General features: G+C 43.2%; 1 pseudogene; it reads right to left on the reverse strand.

The window, feature by feature from the left end:
• Positions 1–1,316: 1,316 nt before the first annotated feature.
• The window catches only part of LOC105553439, an 11,474-nt pseudogene continuing 6,405 nt past the window's right edge, over positions 1,317–6,385 (reverse strand).

Below are 6,385 nucleotides of genomic sequence, written 5' to 3' on the forward strand. Positions count from 1 at the left end.
TTCGACAAACCTGACATAAACAGGCAATGGGGAAAGGATCTCTTATTCAACAAATGGTGCTGGGAAAACTAGCTAGCCATATGCAGAAAACTGAAACTCAACCCCTTCCTTACACCTTATACAAAAATTAACTCAGGCTGGATTAAAGACTTAAATGTAAAACCCAAAACCATAAAAACCCTAGAAGAAAACCTAGGCAATACCATTCAAGACATAGGCATGGGCCAAGTCTTCATGATGAATACACTAAAAGCAATTGCAACAAAAGCCAAAATTGACAAATGGGATCTAATTAAAGAACTTCTACACAGCACAAGGAACTATCATCAGAGTGAACCTACAGAATGGGAGAAAATTTTTGCAATCTACTCATCTGACAAAGATCTAATATCCAGAATTTACCAGGAACTTAAACGAAGTTACAGGAAAAAAACAAGCATCCCCATCAAAAAGTGAGCAAAGGATATGAATAGACTCTTCTCAAAAGAAGACATTTATGTGGCCAAAAAACATAGGAAAAAAAGCTCATAGAATAATGCAATCAAAACTGCAATGGGATACCATCTCACGCCAGTCAGAATGGCGATTATTAAAAAGTCAAGAAACAATAGATGCTGGCAAGGCTGTGAGAAATAGGAATGCTTTTACACTGCTGGTGGGAATGTAAATTAGTTCAATTATTCTGGAAGACAGTATGGCAATTCCTCAAGGATCTAGAATAAGAAATACGATTTGACCCAGCAATCCCATTACTGGGTATATACCCAAAGGAATATAAATCATTCTACTGTAAAGACACATGCATGCGTATGTTTATTGCCACACTTTTACAATAGAAAAGTCATGGAACCAACCCAAATGGCCATCAATGATATTGGATAAAGAAAATGTGGTACATATACACCATGGAATACTATGTGGCCATAAAAAGGAATAAGATCATGTCCTTTGCAGAGACATGGATGAAGCTGGAAGCCATCATCCTCAGCAAACTAACACAGGAACAGAAAACCAAATACCACATGTTCTGACTCATAAGTGGGAGTCAAACAATGAGAACATATGGACACAGGGAGGGGAACAACACACACTAGGGCTTATGGTGGGGTGGCGGGGGAGGGGAGGGGAGAGAACATAAAGGATAGATCAATAGATGCAGCAAACCACCGTGGCACACCTGTACCTATGTAACAAACCTGCACATTCCGCACATGTTTCCTGGAACTTAAAGTAAAATAAATTTTAAAAAATTAAAAACATTTTTTAAAAGAAGTCTTCAGCTGAGCTATTGGTAGCCAAGCATTTACAGTTGCACCTTACCATTCTCCACACCAGCCTGTCTTGATGCCCACAATCCACTCTTGTGAGAAGGAGCTGGGTGACACAGGAGTCACCTAAGACAAGAGGAGAGGAAAGTTCCACCCATTGGATGTCTGTATTTAAAACTAGATCCAAGAGCCAGGCTCAAAACAATCTAAGTGCAGAATGTCATGTCTCAGCCTGTACAAACTGCAGAAACAAAAATATATAGAGGTTGCCTGGGAGGGAGACCAGTGGAACTTTATGACCTTCAGGGTGGAGTACTCATAGGCTACATCCAGAGCAGAGCAGGCGAGCTGTTCCTCCAATGAGCACAAGATGCTCCTATAAGGCTGGTGGCAGTCAGACAGGTTATGTTCAATCGAAGGAGTCAAGTAACCTTCATCCAGTGAGTCTTCTGAAACATCCCGCTCTTCTACCTCCAGGAACTGCCTGCTGAGCCTGGAGGGTGGAGAAGATTGAAGATAAACACCAGAGGGAACCAAAACCACAGTGCCCAGCTGACTAAAGGGAGGCCTCCAGGAAAGGCCAGAGAAAGGAAAGGGCAGGCCCCTCAGAGAAACAGAAAAATCCTTCCTATGGGGCAGAAGAGAGAGTGCAGCAGAGGCTCAGTGCAGTGGGCAGACAATGAGCTGAGGACGAACGAGATGGAATGATCCCTGTACGAAATGGCCATGACACACAGTGCACATGGAGGGACATCAAGGTGCATTCAGCACTTTTGCATAAATTGTGTTGAAAGCAGCATGCAGTGGCAACATGAACACGGGCTCTTGAGTCTTCCTAGAATCTTAGCGATATTGTATCTTCACCATCTCTTTTTCTCAATATCGTAGCATGATATGAAGTTTTTCATTCACTTTCATGCTATCATACACTTGCATACATGGTAACACCAAGACACAGCCATCAGATGTGCATCTCCAATTCACATTAAGCAATAAGAATAGAAAAGGGGACTGCAGAAAACACCTGTGATAGATCAGTTCAACTGAGTCAACTGAAGACAGGTTAGTACAATTGAGAGGAATCAATAAGAGGGGATAATATAAATACAGTATACAATGAAAACAGGCAATGCTAATAACATAAATATTTCATGATTGGCTGAATAGATGGAACAAACATTCAGCATGTTCTGTTTTTTCCTGCATCTGGAATCTCTAGATGTCCACACTGAATTAACTGTCTTCAATTCCTTAGAATTACCTGGGGCATGATGGGTCTTGGACCTCCTCTTTGTTATGTTTAAGTTCTGTAAATAATTTCAGACAGGGAGAGACAAATTAAGCAGATTCTCCTACACCCATGAATAATCCACCATCCAATCCTAACACAGAGCCATCAGTCTCCTCAGTGTGAGAAGAGGACACTGTGAGAGAAATGTTTCGGGAGGCCTGAGGTCCTGTCAGGATAGAAATGTCTTGGGTTTCCCTGAGCCTAGGGGTGAAATCTCTCTATTCTTGTAGACCATTATCTCAATATGATCTGTCCTGAGACTGTGCAAACAGGTAAGCAATATTTTTTCATACCAATTCAAAGCAAATACCCCCAGATGTTTTCTAGAAAGGAAACTGCAATATTTAGCCTTCTCTCATCAAATACCCAGATTGTTCACAGCTTAGAGCATTTTAAACACTGAAATTGGAAGGGTAGAGGGAATCTACAGACCCTTGAATCAAAATTAATCTCTGAAGCTACACGGTAACATTGGCTATTTGGGCATCTAGGAGTGACAGTGCTCAGTCTTGCTTCCAGAAACATGCCAGCAAGGCAATGGCCCGCTTAGCTACAACAAGCCAACATCAAAGACAGAGAATGGGCCTGGGTTCAATGAAACCTTGGTGCCATCTTCCACAGAAAGGTAGACAAAGATGCCACTGACCTTGGGTAGTCATAGAACTTCAAGGGACATGGTTGGGAAAAGAAATTTATAAGGAACACAATAATAGCTGGCAAGATAAATGTTATTCAGATTAAGACATCTCACAGACACCTCTTGGATATATGCTGCACAGGTTGGTGTGAATTTGTCACATCTGTCTTGGGTCCAATATCCTGACAGTGGGCCCAAGATGACACAGGCATGGCCCGAGACAAGGAATAGAGCAGAGCTCACAGACCCAACCCATGTCAGTGTTTCAAATTCAACTCTAGAATCTGATTCAAAACAACTTGTGTCTATGATTCCTGGGCACATTGATGACTCTCTAAGCCCACGCTGGGGCTCAGGGTGCAAGGATTATGAGGTCTACCTGAGACATCATTTGGATGTTTATCACATTGACAGTGGAGCACTCCTCCCTCATCAGGAGCCAAGCGGACTTGCTGGTCCTCAAATGAGTACAAGGTGCTTCTGTAAGACAGATGGGAGCCAGACAGGTCAGCAGGAATCAAAGGAGTCAAACAACATCCATCCCATAACTTTCAGGGGACTTCCTGCTCTGCCACCTGTGGCATCTCCCTGCTGAGACTCGTGGGGTAGGTTAGACTGAAGGTCTGAGGTTAATTCAAGGGGGCCAGGGACCAGAGACTCCTAGATGGATTTGATGGAAGGCATAAGGCAACGGTTGCAGAAAGCAAAGGGGCTGACCCAATAAAAGGTACAAATTATTCTCTTCATGGTGGGACAGAGTGTGGCTGCCATCAGATGTTGAGAGAGAGAGAAAGATAGAGAGAGACAGAGATAGCATGTGTTCAGTGAATTGCCCAGATTAGAAACTCATGGGAAAAGAGAAACAAAATTCTCATATTTTGACATAATGTGGAGTTGTTTTGTTTTTTTTCAAGTTTCTTCTCTTGTGTTCAAATACTTGCCAACATGCTGACACCAAACAGTTATCTCACCCTGGATTTAACCACATGGAAGAGGACAGGTGACATCAGGAAATCCATGAGTTTGGTGAGTTCACTTGGGTCAACTGATTGTAGATTACTATGCTTGAGAGAGATTAAGCAATTGAAACCAGGCTGAGGCAGGAGGATCACTTGAGCCAGGGAGGTCGAAGCAGCAGTGAGCCATGATTGCACCACTGCACTCTACCTAGATGACTGAGTGAGACTCTGTCAAAAAAAAAAAAAGAAAGAAAGAAAGAAAGAAATTGAAATCTATATGAGTACCACAGTAATAAAAAAAAATTGTTCAAAAGAATAATTCGTACATGACCAAATGGATAAAATATTTCTATTCGGCCAGGTACGGTAGCTTATGCCTGTAATCACAGCATTTTGAGCGGCCAAGGTGGGCATATCAGGAGGTCAGATCGAGATCATTTTGGCCAACATGATGAAACCCCGTCTCTACTAAAAATATAAAAAATTAGCCAGGCGTAGTGGCAGATGCCTGTAATCCTAGCTACTTGGGAGGCTGAGGCAAGAGAATCACTTGAACCTGGGAGGCGGAGGTTGCAGGGAGCTGAGATCACGCACTGCACTTCAGCCTGGGTGACAGAGCGAGACTCCATCTCAAAAAATAAAAAAAAATTTAAAAACTTCTATTCATCATTTCCTATTTTTCACTGGGTCTTCAGTCTCCAGATGTCACTATTGAACTAACACCCCACAAATCAGAGTTACCTGGGAGACACTGGCTGTTTCCTTTCCTCTTCTTCATTATCATTTTGATTTTCTGCAAATAAGCGGGTCACATTAAGCAAATTATACTCCACACATGACCAAATCAGTGTCCAATCATAGCACAAGGACATAAACATTCCCAGCATCAGAATATGGTATTCTCACAGAAAGTGTCTAGGATGCCCTAGGTTAAGTCTTAGGAGAAGTAGATGGGCCTGCTTTCCAGGTCCGTGGGGCCGAATCTTCCTCTTCTGGTACATCATAATTCCATATCCTCTGACCTAAGCCTGTTAAAGAGTTAAACAAAACTTTTTCCCCAAGATCTTAGAAACTGGCCTAATTTCTAGAAGTGTTGCTGTGATGCTGTCCTGTCTCATCAGATGTCATTGTTGTTGAATATTTAGAGGAGTTTACACACAAGACTGAACTGATGGATATATTCTAAAAACCCTTGCATAAAAGAGATTCTGCGATGTTACACAGAAACACTGCCCATGAGTAGAGTGGAAAACTCAGGGCCCAGCCTTGCTTTATGGAAACTTATAAGCAAGGTAAAGATAGAAGTGTTTATGTACTGGTTTCGAGGTAACTGCTAAGCTAACATAAGCCCACTTAAAGGAGATAGAGACTGGGCCTGAGAGCAGTGAACCCAGGGAAACAACGTCTCCAAATCTATAGGAAAGGCTGCCAATGGCCTTGAATAGGTATAGAAACTCCATGGACATTGTTCAGGGTCACAAATTACATCACTGCAGGGGACAAGAGGCATTGGATCCAAGATAGGAGGTCTGACAGGTGCCTCCTGTATACCTCCTGTACACAGGTGGGTATGAGTTTATCACACCTGCATGGGACCCAATAACCTGATACTGGGGCCAGGGAGACTAAAGTATGGCACGGGCTGAGGAGGAGAGGGAAGCCCCCTGACCCACCTGATATTTGTGTTTAATATTTAATCCTACTTCCTGATTCAAACCAATATGTATCTATAGGCCCTGTCCTCAGAGTTGAACTTTCTCAGCCTAGGCAGAGGTACAAAGGACGAAGAATATAGAGGCTACCTGGGAGAATGTTTAGCACTTCCTCTTCCCCTTTGTAATGTGAAGATTCACTGCCTACATCCAGAGCAGAGTCGACTTTCTCTTCCTCAGGTGTGATTTTGGCACACCTCTGAGGCAGGGGGAGTCAGAAGGGTCACGGCAAATTGAACAAGTGGCAGAATATTCCTCCAGTGAATTCTGAGGGACATCCTTTTCTTCAGCTTCCTGTACCTCCCTGATGAGCCAGGTGGGATAGAGATGACAGAGGTGACAGAAGATTAAACCAAGAGGGATTGGACCCCAGGGAGTTTTAGAGAGTTTTGACAGGAGGCATAAGAGAGTGGTCCTGGCTGGGCATGGTGGCTCACGCCTATAATCCCAGCACTTTGGGAGGCCGAGGCAGGCAGATCATGAGGTCAGGAGATCGAGACCATCCTGGCTAACATGGT

The sequence above is a fragment of the Mandrillus leucophaeus genome, unplaced genomic scaffold, assembly GCF_000951045.1.
Source record: "Mandrillus leucophaeus isolate KB7577 unplaced genomic scaffold, Mleu.le_1.0 Scaffold595, whole genome shotgun sequence".
Taxonomy (NCBI): Eukaryota; Metazoa; Chordata; class Mammalia; order Primates; family Cercopithecidae; genus Mandrillus; species Mandrillus leucophaeus.